At 41.9% G+C, this 14,292-nt stretch overlaps 1 protein-coding gene across 1 annotated transcript in view; it reads left to right on the top strand.

The window, feature by feature from the left end:
* Positions 1-14,292, top strand: part of pkib (protein kinase (cAMP-dependent, catalytic) inhibitor beta) — a 31,847-nt gene that overhangs the window by 255 nt on the left and 17,300 nt on the right. The window lies entirely within an intron of this gene.

The following is a 14,292-nucleotide window of genomic DNA, read 5'->3' as shown; positions in this document are numbered from 1 at the left end:
CAAGGCAAATATATGCACGCTGTCACCTGTTCTGCTCCACAGGTAGGACGTCAGGCTGCTGGTCGAGAAACCTGCAACAGCATGCAGAGGAATACATGCTGGAAGAAAAGCGGCAGGTTATATGAGATTATTATATGCGTGCATGCAGGAATAATGAGGCTGGAGACAGTATGTGCCCTGAAACTGACCAAGGAAAATCTAAAACAACATGTCCTGATGTGCAAACTCATCTTCCACATACATATCTGCTAAAATGTAAGACTAAGAGGCCCACAAGAGGCTACCTGTCAGCTCCATACGGCCTCTCACTATTGTTTGCATCAGCTGTTCTCGTGGAAATGTCACTGGCAGCTGGATTATCTCCTGGGGGACCATAACACCTTGACATTCTGTGAATAATCATGATATTGGGCAAAAATTGTCCGAATTCAGTTGTGCCAAACTAAAATTGCACATTTAAACGTTAAACATCTGTTAATACGTACCAGAAAAGCATATTTTGGGTTTTCATTTCACTCACACCCAAAAGATTGGCCAAATCTAAATCCCTTTGTGACCTAAAAGAGACTAAATCTATCACATATACCTGCATTAGATGATAAAACATGCATTTAAAATAATATCATATTGATATAATGTAGGTCCGATTATAAGAAAACCCTAAAGGAACTGTCCCTGGAATAAAAACAGTAAACATTATGTGTTTAAGGAAATAATATATCTTTGTTGAATATTGTGATAATGATATTACTTCCTATAAATCAGATATTAAAGTGTATTTGCTGCTCTTTTCAGCTCCTTCTGCTTGTTTAATCAAAACCAAAGGGAATAATACGAAATATTATTTTATTCAACAAATTGATCACAAAGGCACTAATTTAGAAAAAATAAAATAAATAAAGTAACATTTTAAAGGGCAATCCTTGACTAAAAATCGTTTTTTAACTAATAATAATTATAATCCTTTAGTGCAATTGTCTTATTGCATGGAAGATTACACATTTAAATATATTTTGCAGCTTTAAGTTAGAGATGAGATGCTGAAAAACCTCAAAATTATAATGTATAACCCTGACTGCTTATATGATGTAATGTGACTATTATCAAACCCTTAAGTCTTGATGTAAGAAAGAGTAGTGTGTGTGTTGTGTGTGTGTGTGTGTGTGTGTGTGTGTGTGTGTGTGGTGTGTGTGTGTGTGGGTGTGTGTGTGTGTGTGTGGTGTGTGTGTGTGTGTGTGTGTGTGTGTGTGTGTTGTGGGGTGTGTGTGTGTGTGTGTGTGTGTGTGGTGTGTGTGTGTGTGGTGTGTGTGTGTGTGTGTGTGTGTGGTGTGTGTGTGTGTGTGTGTGTGTGTGTGTGTGTGTGTGTGTGTGTGTGTGTGTGTGTGTGTGTCTCTGTGGGTGTGTGTCTCTGTGGGTGTGTGTGTGTGTGTGTGTGTCTCTGTGGGTGTGTGTCTCTGTGGGTGTGTGGGTGTGTGTGTGTGTCTCTGTGGGTGTGTGTCTCTGTGTGTCTCTGTGTGTGTGTTATCCTGATCCTTTGGAGAGCATCTAGTGTTCCTTGTGTGCAGAAGCCTGTGAACAAGCCTCATTTTGTATGCCTTGGTGAATGTGGAGCAGAAAACGTTTCAAAAAAATGAGCAACATTTTAAATATTTCTGGGTCCTCTAGTATTATATAGTGAATCATGAATGTGATGCACCATGGGAGTAAGGAAAGTGAAGTCTGATATCTTCCTTGCTATTTTTACATCTTGGCTTTACTTCCCTGCATGCTTTCCGCTTAATTGAAGGATTTCACCGGGTGTTAATTGCTTATTCTTGAGGTCAGTTTTGGAGTTTTTCTTGATGTTGATTTAGTGTCTTGTTGCTGTTTTTGCTTTAAGATGCAGTGAACACCTGTGTATTCACACAATTGAGTGGTGCAGGAATGAGTCCTTAAACCCGATAATTAGTCAGCATTTCCACTTCCAGACCCTTTGTATCAAAGTCAATGTTTTTTTGTATGTTGTATGTCAAGCTGAAGAGATTTAAATTCTACGACATAAAAAACGTCAGTAAATACCCCACTGGTGAATTTAAAAACGGAGGTTGATAACAAGTGTCTAAATGAGACGACTAAACGTCATCACGCCCAACATTAGCCTTCTTTAGCTTAGCGGTGGTGAGGTTTAGTCATGTGACCGTAATGTAGTTCCTGTATAGCCCAACATTAGCCGCCTTTAGCTTAGCGGTGGTGACGTGAAGTCATGTGACCGTGCTGTAGTTCCTGTATAGCCCAACATTAGCCTCCTTTAGCTTAGCGTGGTGACGTGAAGTCATGTGACCGTGCTGTAGTTCCTTTATTGCCCAACATTAGCCTCCTTTAGCTTAGTGGTGGTGACGTGAAGTCATGTGACCGTGCTGTAGTTCCTTTATAGCCCAACATTAGCCGCCTTTAGCTTAGCGGTGGTGACGTGAAGTCATGTGACCGTGCTGTAGTTCCTGTATAGCCCAACATTAGCCTCCTTTAGCTTAGCGGTGGTGACGTGAAGTCATGTGACCGTGCTGTAGTTCCTTTATAGCCCAACATTAGCCTCCTTTAGCTTAGTGGGTGGTGACGTGAAGTCATGTGACCGTGCTGTAGTTCCTTTATAGCCCAACATTAGCCACCTTTAGCTTAGCGGTGGTGACGTGAAGTCATGTGACCGTGCTGTAGTTCCTGTATAGCCCAACATTAGCCTCTTTTAGCTTAGCAGTGGTGATGTGAAGTCATGTGACCGTGCTGTAGTTCCTGTATAGCCCAACATTAGCCTCCTTTAGCTTAGCGGTGGTGACGTGAAGTCATGTGACCGTGCTGTAGTTCCTGTATAGCCTAACGTTAGCTTTTTACTTCAAAATCATCATTATCGAAGAACTGCAATGAAGTGTATTCTTGATGAATTTAAGCAGTTTTCATGACCAATGTTCAAGAGTTTGATAGACAGATTGTTTATCCATTCGCCTGCGTGTACATATTAAATGCAGTTGTTTCCCTCTTTAAAACAAATTAAATGTATCTAGATCACACAGAAAACAAATATCACAGCTGTCTTACATTTTCAACTAATAAATCAAATATTATTTATATTCACACACATTTCCGCTTCAGTCTAAAAATATCTATATCACACATCCACATTAATTGATGAAGCTCTCATTTGTATCCTGGCTCTTTAATGAGGAAGAGTTGGAGACAGCTGGATGGAGATAAGCTGCTCAGGAGAGGCCACTGCAGATGAAAGAGATTTTATTGGTAAAGCACCTGTTAGATGATAGTACTGGCAGCCTTTGTTCCTCGTAAAGATAAATGTGAGGCTGCAGGAGGCTGGAGATAAAAGGTGACACCATAATGAGTGTTTGTGTGTGTGTGTGTGTGTGTGTGGTGTGTGTGTGTGTGTGTGTGTGTGTGTGTGTGTGTGTGTGTGTGTGTGTGTGTGTGTGTGTGTGTGTGTGTGTGTGTGTGTGTGTGTGTGTGTGTGTGTGTGTGTGTGTGTGTGTGTGTGTGTGTGTGTGTGTGTGTGTGTGTGTGTGTGTGTGTGTGTGTGTGTGTGTGTGTGTGTGTGTGTGTGTGTGTGTGTTTGTCACCTGCCACCATGTGTTAACATGCAGTGACACAGATCCTAATTTCCAAGAAAGAGCAGGAGGAGGAAAGTGAACAGATGATAGGAAGTCAGATGATTCACAAGTGCACAAAGTCTATTTACCTCCATTTTTTACATTTTAAAGTTCAGCTTTGTTCAGAATCAGAATACATTTATTAGTCTCACAGTTGTTGCTAGAACAGAACCTATTATGCTTTCTTAAATAGGTTTTAGCGCATGTAAAGGGTCTGCAAAGTCTGAAATCCCTGTGTTCTCTCCAGAGGGAGCCCCCCCCCTCCCGCCTGAAACTCCATTGGACTCCTTTGTTTACTTCAGGAACATAGTGACATCACTATGTAACGCCCACACTCCTATTGGCTAGCATCTCTAAGCAGTTGACCAATCACAACAGAGCGACCAATCACAACAGAGCCGGACAGCTAACCAATCAGAGCGGACTAGGCTCTGGTTTCAGACAGAGGGTGAAAAGAGGTGCTGCAGCACAGACAGTATGAGAAAAATAAAGAGCTTTTTGAACATTAAAGCATGGAGACATGTAGAGACACTACATACTGATATACACCTGAACATCAGCAGGAGAGGACTCTTTAAAGTAGAGACACTACATACTGATATACACCTGAACATCAGCAGGAGAGGACTCTTTAAAGTAGAGACACTACATACTGATATACACCTGAACATCAGCAGGAGAGGACTCTTTAAAGTAGAGACACTACATACTGATATACACCTGAACATCAGCAGGAGAGGACTCTTTAAAGTAGAGACACTACATACTGATATACAACTGAACATCAGCAGGAGAGGACTCTTTAAAGTAGAGACACTACATACTGATATACACCTGAACATCAGCAGGAGAGGACTCTTTAAAGTAGAGACACTACATACTGATATACACCTGAACATCAGCAGGAGAGGACTCTTTAAAGTAGAGACACTACATACTGATATACACCTGACCATCAGCAGGAGAGGACTCTTTAAAGTAGAGACACTACATACTGATATACACCTGACCATCAGCAGGAGAGGACTCTTTAAAGTAGAGACACTACATACTGATATACACCTGAACATCAGCAGGAGAGGACTCTTTAAAGTAGAGACACTACATACTGATATACACCTGAACATCAGCAGGAGAGGACTCTTTAAAGTAGAGACACTACATACTGATATACACCTGACCATCAGCAGGAGAGGACTCTTTAAAGTAGAGACACTACATACTGATATACACCTGAACATCAGCAGAATTTGGCCTCTTTAAGGCTGAATATTGTATTTTGTATCTGTCTTTTCACAGCAAGATAAACGACAGCCACGTGTAGCTCTTTTCAGTTTCACCAGCCGGCACTAGATTTAATTCCCATTGATTGCCGGCCTCGCCCACTCATGATGGAAACCGTAATTTGCAGGGCTAAATTCCAGTGATTCATTATTCCTCTGTATTGACCAGTGACCTATACGAGTGAAATCCAAGCTGGTGCTTCTGCAAAGCCTGGTGCCCTTTACTGTGAACTATAGCTGGCTACTTTGATCTTTCTGCCATTAAAACATGTCAGTTCATCCGCCTCCTGGGCCTGCAGGACGTATAAGAGAGCGGAGATATTTTGTAGAGATGTAGAGGATGACAATAGGAACACTGTTTTCTCTGAAGCGGTGTTGGACCGTACTGACCTCCACCTCCACCTCCACAATTTCTTGCTACAGTGGGCTGCTGGGAAAATGTGCACAGAGAGTGCACATTTTCCCAGCAGCCCACTGTAGCAATAAACAGCTTAACTGAGGGTTCGTCAAAGTCATCTCTGCTGCTGCCAGCCTCTCCATACTGATGAGATGAGGATGGGAACAGTAGGTGAGGTGGGTTGGATCCTCTGTGCAGACAACGGGTTTATTGTAATTCCCAAGGCATCCATTCAGCGACCTTTTCAGTGTCGGACCACACAATAGTATCAGCTGCTTTGTTTCCCCCGCAATTAACGTGTGGAATTTCGTGCTCTATAAACAGGCATGGCATCGCTCCAAAAAAAAAGAAAAGAAAAACGGGTCGTCAGACATCAGAAGAACTCATTCTGTTGAGTGGCAAACTGAGAGGCTGAGAAGTGCTATTGCTGTTTTGAAATGTGTTTAACTTGGCACCATCAAAGGTGGTTTTCATGGCAGACAGACATCATTAGCAACAAGCTAATGGTCGAGCATTTAGAAGCTTTAGTTTATATTTTGTCTCATTATTAATGAAGCTCTTAAGAATTTACATGGAATTTTCAGAAATGTCTTTATTTTCATTGCAGTGGTTGTTAAAGGTCCCATGTCATGCCTTTCTGGTTATTACCCGTCCCCTTGTGTGTTATGAAGGTTTTTCTCATGTAAACGGTCTGCAGAGTCACAAACCCTCAAAGTACACCCTGTAGCGCAAGGGTGCCCAACCAGTCGATCGGGGGGAGATTGGGGAGATTCCCAGTCGATCGCGAGATGTGTCTAAAAATAGAACAACAATATTCAGTTTTATCGTTAATGTCCTATAACATAATCTTCCTGTGCCAGAATAATGCACTTGAACGCATCAAAGCTTTGTGATTGGCCGGCGTGACCCCATGTGTCGGGGCGTGGCTGGCGGACAGTGGGCACTATTTCGCTGACGTTGTCCGTGTCAACAGGAGTGACAGTCCGCACACACACAAGACCGCAATTATGGCAGAAGCAAAACATATATAATTTTCACTCCGAGTGGGAGGATGATTATTTTTGTATCTATTCCAATTCAAAGTCCATCTGTCTCTCATCTTCAATGCGAGCGTGGCTTTATCGAAGAAGGGTAATTTAGGAGCGGCATTTCAAAACAGTGCACAAACGCTACGAGACGGAATTCCCTCCTATTCTGCCCTACGCTCCAAAAGGGGAGGGGCCTGAGAGGACAGCTAAATGCACAGCAGTCCATTTTCACCAGGCCCAACAACAAGAGCAAGGCTGCTACCAGAGCATCTTACGGCCCGTCCACACAGCGGCGTGCGTTGAAGCTTCCAACGCTTCTGCCCATTCACTTTGAATGGGGTGACGTCACTTTTAGCCGAACTGCATTTTGGGAAGCGACGTGGAGCGTTGCTGGCGTAGCTGGCGTAGCTGGCGTCAAAAGTTGAGCAATGTTCAACTTTTGACGCCTCGACGGAGGCGTCAGCCAATGAAATCCCGTGTATTCAAATCTGCCAGTACAATCGCTAGCCAATCAAACCGCGTGTATGCTGGGAGAGACTACGCAGGTCATTTCCTCATATTCAAAAAAATTGAGGGAAAATTCATTGTAGCGGTAGTGAATCACCCGGTGCTGTATGATCAGTCTCTGTTCATCTACCGGGATACAAACCGGAGCGAGGCATGGAGGGAGGAGGCAGAGACAGTGGGTGAAACTGGTAGGTTTTCGCCTGTTTGGGGATTTTATATCCAGTTTACTTCGTTTTAACATTGCTATTGCTTTGTATGTCGGGGGCGGGAGATTCATGTGATTGGTTGTTGGTCGTGTTGCTCGCAAAAAATCCCCAAGCTTCAGATACGCCCACCTCCAAGCGTCAACGCACGCTGCTGTGTGGACGCTCCGTTATCGTGTCAGTCACGTTCTTGAGAAACACATGAAGTCTTTCAAAGACGGCGAAGTTGTGAAAGAAGCATTCCTGGAGGCTGCCGATGCGTAATAAAAATAACAGTAGCATTTTCAACAGGTTTTTGATATGATAAAACTCAAGTTAGATACCGTTATTAATCAGCTGTAAGTTTGAGTTTGTTTGAACTTACTTATTATAATTATTGTACAAAATGGTATAAGAATGCAAACTTAAATTGATTATAATCTATTATCAATTCAGGTTAAGAAACTAGTGTTGCTTGCATCCTATTTTAAAGGCATTTCTTTTTATAATCTACTAAAATGCAACAAAAAAAGGGTTTGATTCTATTAATTTTGTCTTTTTTATTGTGTAGCTTCAGATCTGAGTTGTCTTATTAGTAAGCCTAATTTATACTTTTGTAGCAACACTATTTTTATATAATGTCAAAGAAAGGGTTCAGAGTCTTTTCTTTTGTTCCTGTGTCATATGTGGCAGCACTGTTCAATGTTTCTTGAAAACATTACCCACTGTAGTGACGTGTGAATAAACTCCAACTCTGTATCAACAACACTGTTGTGTAGCTTCAGTTAAATACTTGTATGTGTGTAGATTAGAAAGAGGTAAGATAAAGGATCTGCAGTATTTTATGAAGTATTAATCGTACAAAGGTCAGTTTTATACAAGTAGAAGTGTGTATTTACCTGGCAGTAGGCTATCAGTAATGGCTACGCCTCTATTTGGACTGGTAGATCTCGGCAGACTGGCAACTTTAAAAGTAGCTCTCGGTTCAAAAAAGGTTGGGCACCCCTGCTGTAGCGAGTAAAACTCTAACACAGAAAATACCTGTCTGTGCTGCCCCTGAACGCCTCGTTGGAGATTTCTCTTTTTCCATTATTTTCTTCCTGGGTATAGTGACGTATTTCGGGTATAGTGACGTAACCATACCCAAACGTAACCATACCCAAATGGACCCATTGTAACAATCCGTGGAGCTCCTCACACACACACACACACACTCTCAGCGGCGAAACTGTGATGCGCTGGGGGGGGTGCTAGTGGAGCCTCGCAGATGAGGATGCTGCAGCCCCCTCAGCACCCCCCCCTTCCCGCGTCCATTCGCGATGTCTCGCTGTCTCGCAGACCCCACGCAGCAAGCAGGAAATTAATCCAGCTCACACTGTCCGCTCCTCACAGCAGCGAGTCGTGCAACGTCCCGCCAACACGGCACCCAGACCCCACGCAGCATTCTCATCTGTTTGTCATTACTGGTGTCATTTTCTGGTTGCTAACGCCATTGTAACACATAATCACTGATGTTCCGCTGTAACGGTGGTGATCTCATCAGAACAGAGTGGGCGAGCTGACCAATCAGAGCACACTGGGCTCACAGGGAGGGGGGGGGGCAGGAGCTCCAACAAGGCGTTTAGGACAGAGAGTGAATACACATACTTTACAGAGATGCTGTATGAGAAACCATTGTGAGTTTGGAAAATTGCACAATATAAATCTATTCTAGTAGACCTCAACAATGGAATTATGATCAGTAGAAATGGCCATGACATGGGACCTTTAAGTAAACTCGCTGTTTGCAAACGGCTTGAGCTCATTTAAAAGCAACTAATGCCAGTTGAATGCAACACAGCCAAATGTCAGCTAGCAGGTTAACCTTCATTTCATTACATTACATTTAGCTGAACCTTAAAGCAACTTACAACTACTGCATTCAACCAAAGTTAGCAAGAGTTAGCTATTTGACTTTCTCTGCTATGCTTCGCTATTAGCAAGTAGGTTTATAAACAACTAACGCCAGATGCCACTAAGCTAAGTTACAGCTAGCTGGCTAACCTTAACCTGTGATTTTATGACATTACATTTAGCTGACCTTATTTTCCAAAGCGTTTTACAACAAGTGCATTCAACCAAAGTAAGCTAGTAAAAGTGAGCTCTTAGAGAATGTTAGCAACTAGCTGTAGGACGTAGCATTTAAAAGCTAAAGAGGCAGATGTTTTGTCTCAATATGAATAGAGTGGTTAAGTAACTAAGTAGATTTTTCAATATATCTTTGTTTTTAATATTACAAACTTGCTCTTAGCAAATAACTTTAGCTACTATCCGCACACGTTTAGAAGCATCCAATGCCAGATGCATGCAACGTAAATTACAAGTAGCTGGCCCACTTGATGATTGACCATTTATGTCGTTTTTGTTATGCTATTTTTCCCAATTTGGTCTGTTTCTGGCAGTTTTAAGTATGTGCTGCCTTACCTTTTCTTATTGTGGTAAGAAACTCAACTAACAAAACAAGTAATCTAATATTAGGTGTGACTTCAATGGATCTGTTCAAGATAATTCAGAAATGTAAGTCAGATTAAATGGAAAGAAAGTCGTAATTAATTGCTGCTCTGGTTAGGATGGTCTGGTGTTGGTGGGTTTTGTCCCAGAGAATGGAAGCATTTGACTGGAAATGTGTGGGGTTTATTTAGGAAGAACTGGAGTAAATGTTTGGGAAATGGATGCAGGTCATCCTTTGTTAAGATCGGACAAATGAGTTGCGTTTGGACCTTTGTAATCGTTTGTCAGTATAGAGAGATGGATTCCCAGGGTATCTACTGCTGGGGATGAAATCCTCTTTTCTCCTCATTGCTGAGTGCAGCTTAAATCCCAAACACAACACAAGAGCTTGACACTTGTGCTGATGCAGGGTGGCAGTGTGTGTTTGGGGCTCATCGCATTTTATTGTGTGTGTGAGTCTGTGTGTGTGTGTGTGTGTGTCTCAGTGCTAGAGGCCCTCGGTTGGTAGCCGGCGTTCAGGAGGACCACGTGCTTCGCTGTTCTCACAATGGTCTAGTTTGGGGAGCGCCTGGGGAGGAGGATGGCCTTGGTTACACTCCCTAACAACAGACTGTGTGCTGAAATATGGATGTCACAGCAACACACTGTATGGTGTCACACATGTCGGCCATGTGTGTGTTTATTCTGCTGGCAGCTACTGGTCTGTGGGCGGTGATTGGACCTCAATACTTGGCATCGAATGTCTGTCTGGATTTATATTTCTTTGATTGCATTGTTGCAGCCATTAAAATATGTTTTTATTGTACAGATTTTTTTAGGGGCTGTTCAAGTACGGCTGCTTGGGTTTTGAAACTGTTACATTTGTGAATTTTTTTGAAAAACAATCAGCTCTGACTAAGCTATATTTTAATGGGCCGTACACTAAAATACAGTAGAGGATAAGGGCCAGATGAGATTTTCTTTTTTGTGATCTGATTTTAATCTGACATTTCTAATTATATTTATTTTCTGAAAAATGACTTGTTTTCTCAGAACTCTATAAATTGCACAAAATACAGTTAAATATACAGTATTTTATATAATACATTTTAAATAATGCATAAAATAACAATTACAAAATCTGATGAAAAAGGGAAATCATTTAAGTTAAGTCTCATCTAAAAAAGTATGAATGTTGTATAATTATTTATTCCCCAAGAAATCATAGCATACCATCTCTCCTTCATATAGTACAAGCTTTGTATGCATGCAATTTTCCTTAAGAGTTTTAAAACTCTTAAGGAAAATTGAAACGCGAAAATATTGTACTTGTAGTTTCAACTTCTCCATTTACAAGAGTTGTATAGCTGTGTCTCGTCTCACTAATAAATCATCCTTTTCTACATTTGAGTCCATGGCTGAATGATTAATAGTTTGTCTTACTCTGGTATTAAAACAGTGCTTCAGTGATTCAATATGGCACTTCCATAAAGTTAGGGAACTCGAAATAGATGGATTAAAAAATAATAGCCTTAGATTTAGCAAAAGGAAAAACTGTCTGACTTCATTATAACTATGGAACACTTGATCTTCTATTGGCTAGCGCTCCAACACATTGTACGTGATAGGCTAAGGGGCGGGACATCTCTAAGCGGTTGACCAATCACAAAATAGCTGTGGTTTCAGACAGAGGGTGAAAAGAGGTGCTGCAGCACAGGCAGTATAAGAAAAATAAAGAGCTTTTTGAACATTAAAGCATGGATACATGTCAGAGTAGAGACACTACATACTGATATGTACCTGAACATGAGCAGAATATGTCCCTTTTTAAGAGATGAAAAGACATAAGGAAATGATATAGTGCAAATGACCATAATTGTGCAAGTTAAAGTGAAATATTAACATGTTAAATAGACTACAATGGGCAGTCTACTCGTTGCAGTTCAACACAGTAGCATTTACATAATCTACAGTACAAGGAAATTCTCTTTGATGCATTGATTTTTGTGTTCAGCCACAACCGGACAGAAAACAGGACATTCCTCGTGTTTTTCTCATGACTTTCCAATGTAGGCCATTTTTGTACACCCCGGATTAGTTGATAATCAGAGTTAAATCAGGACGAGGATTGTCAAAGTCGTCCCCAAATAACAGTCTGTTCCCGTCCGCCATGTTCTGTTCCTCAGATCAAACCGGAGTGCTGTCAGTCTGCCAGATATTCTCTACAGCTCTCCGTCAAGTGTGCTAATTGCTGTAAATACCCGGGTACTCTGTTGTTGTGATTGACCCTCATGAAAGCTGCTCAATCTGTCTCTTATTTGCCAACATGAAGGGCACTCATTCCTTATAATGGCTTGTTGTTATTGCGCACTAAACGCGGTTAATTACAAAGAGGGCGGTTTGCTTTTAGGGGCTTTTTGAAGGATGTGCGACGGAGGTCCTCTATGGATGTGCACCAGTGACGCTCAATTATATCAGCGAGTGGTTGTTTTTTATCGGCTGTTGTACGCAGCATCTCTGCATGGAGTGATGTGATACAAAAAGACTGCGAGGCGTTGCGTAATCGCCTCGCAGTTGGTAGTGGATTACACCTTGAAATGTAGACAATAGAAGCAATCATCAGAAAATGTAACATGCACAGATGGAGACAGAACATTCAACTAATCAAAGAACCACTTGTAGAAATGGCCAACAAATGGAAGCTAACATGATGCAGCAATTGCAAGAAAACGTGGACAATAGGGGTGAAGATCGTCTTTACCAAAGGAGTTTCGTTGACATTGTTTAATACTTACACTTGGCCATACATTGGAATTATAATTTCCAAATGGCTGACGATGGACACAGTGAGGCATTGAGTTTTAAATACGTTCTGCCTCCAAAGCAAATATCTTTGTCTGTAGTTGGGGCTGTACATAATCTACTCTATCCTGTTGCATAGTATACATGGAATAGAGTAAAGCAGAAAATGGTAGGAGTATATCAAATATGTCAGGGAATAATCTCCAAAGCCCATAACTTTGACCCAGTTTATCAGTTCATACTGTCCTGACTGAGCACACGCGCCTGCAACCTTGGCTGCTGTGCTCTCAGTGTTTTGTCTCCCTGTCGGCGTCAGCTGACAGAGGTGTTATGATTCTATCTTGTTATGCACAATGTTCATTATTCTCTCTGAGCTAGCTAAACACACGGGTCTGGGGTAGAGTTCTTCAGCATTGATTGTGGCATCTCTACCGTGTGGTCAACTCGTGGCCCGTGACCTGTCTTCTGAATTCTCCGGCCGAAGCTCCAAATAAACCTTCAGTGTTTGCCATCAAAGCTCCAGCTCTCCTCGTGTCTCTTTGAGTCCTGACTCCAATTGCTTCAGAAGTTTCCCCCACAAAATATATACAGATCTAGTTGGTAATGTTCTCTTTTTTTTAAGAAAGGTACTCTCGGTGTCCAAAACTGCTGAAAACTGGCAATGTAATTGAACTTTCAAACCAGATTAAAGCCAACAGCTGATAACCATGCTATTTTTTACATTGTATTTCAAAAACACATCAACCCGTCAAACTTTCCAAATGAACAAGAAATGTAACTTATGCAGTTTACAATGAAAACAGCAGCAGATCTACTTTTAAAACGAATGGTTTCTTGTGGTTATTATTATTATTATAAATGTCACAGAGAAACAAGAGCAAGCGTCTCATTACGAGCCCTTGAACATCCTTTTTTTTCACTGTTGCTGGCAGAGTTTATTCGCTGTGGCTAGGTTTCTTAAGGCTAACGGCCCGTCCACACTACAGCTTCGACAGCTTCAAAAACGGTTTCCAACGCGTCTGCCCATTCACTTTGAATGGGGTGAAGTCACGTTGCCTCGCTTTTCGCCGAACTGAATTGTGGGTAGCATAGCGGTCCGTCTCCGGCGTCTCCGGCGTCAGAAGTTGAACAATGTTCAACTTCTGACGCCGGAGACGCCGGAGTAGCCAGCGCCAGCCAATCAAATCCCGTTTCTGAAAATCTGACAGCTCAAGCCCTAGCCAATCAAACCGCGTCTAAGCTGGGAGAGATATCCCGCCGTTCATTTCTATATTTCAAAAAAAGATGGAGGAGAAACTAATTATCGCCGTAGCAAATCACCCGGTTTTGTATGAGCAGACCCTCTTCACCTACCGGGATACAAACCGGAAGAACCAGTCATGGAGGGAGGTGGCAGAGACAGTGGGTGAAACTGGTAGGTTTTCGCCTGTTTGGGGAGTTTATATATATATATATTGCTCGCATAAAATCCCCGGGGTTTTTTGCTTTGTATGTCGGGGGCGGGAGATTCATGTGATTGGTTGTTGGTCGCGTTGCTCGAATAAAATCCACAAGCTTCAGACACGCCCAGCTCCAAGTTTTGTTTTAAGCTGTAGTGTGGACGGGCCCGTAACACCATGAATCAGCTAAAAACTGTCTCCTTTGCTAACGCTACGTTACTACTGTTGGTAGCCGGTGTTTAGAGTTAGCGGTAGCTTGAACTAACAGAAGATCAAACACGTTTCTTACAGTTTTGCTCATGTGTTTAGATTTGGAGAGAAGGTCACATACACGACCACCCTGCTTCCATTTGCTATATTTTTGTATTTGTTATTATAAAGCCCCAAGTTCCCGGGCTTTATCATCTTGTTATATGACCTCAATAACAAGACATTTTGAAGTATTTTATGCTCAGGTCTGCATGGTTCTCTATAGGTAGAATGTTGAAATGACCCACAGTGTAATCCATAAAATGTACTTTTCCAAATTTGTGGGCAAGACACGTTTTTTTCTTCT

The sequence above is a fragment of the Gymnodraco acuticeps genome, unplaced genomic scaffold (assembly GCF_902827175.1).
Source record: "Gymnodraco acuticeps unplaced genomic scaffold, fGymAcu1.1, whole genome shotgun sequence".
NCBI classification, from domain to species: domain Eukaryota; kingdom Metazoa; phylum Chordata; class Actinopteri; order Perciformes; family Bathydraconidae; genus Gymnodraco; species Gymnodraco acuticeps.
Note: the sequence above shows the minus strand (reverse complement) of the source record. Positions and strands in the feature narration are given on the sequence as shown.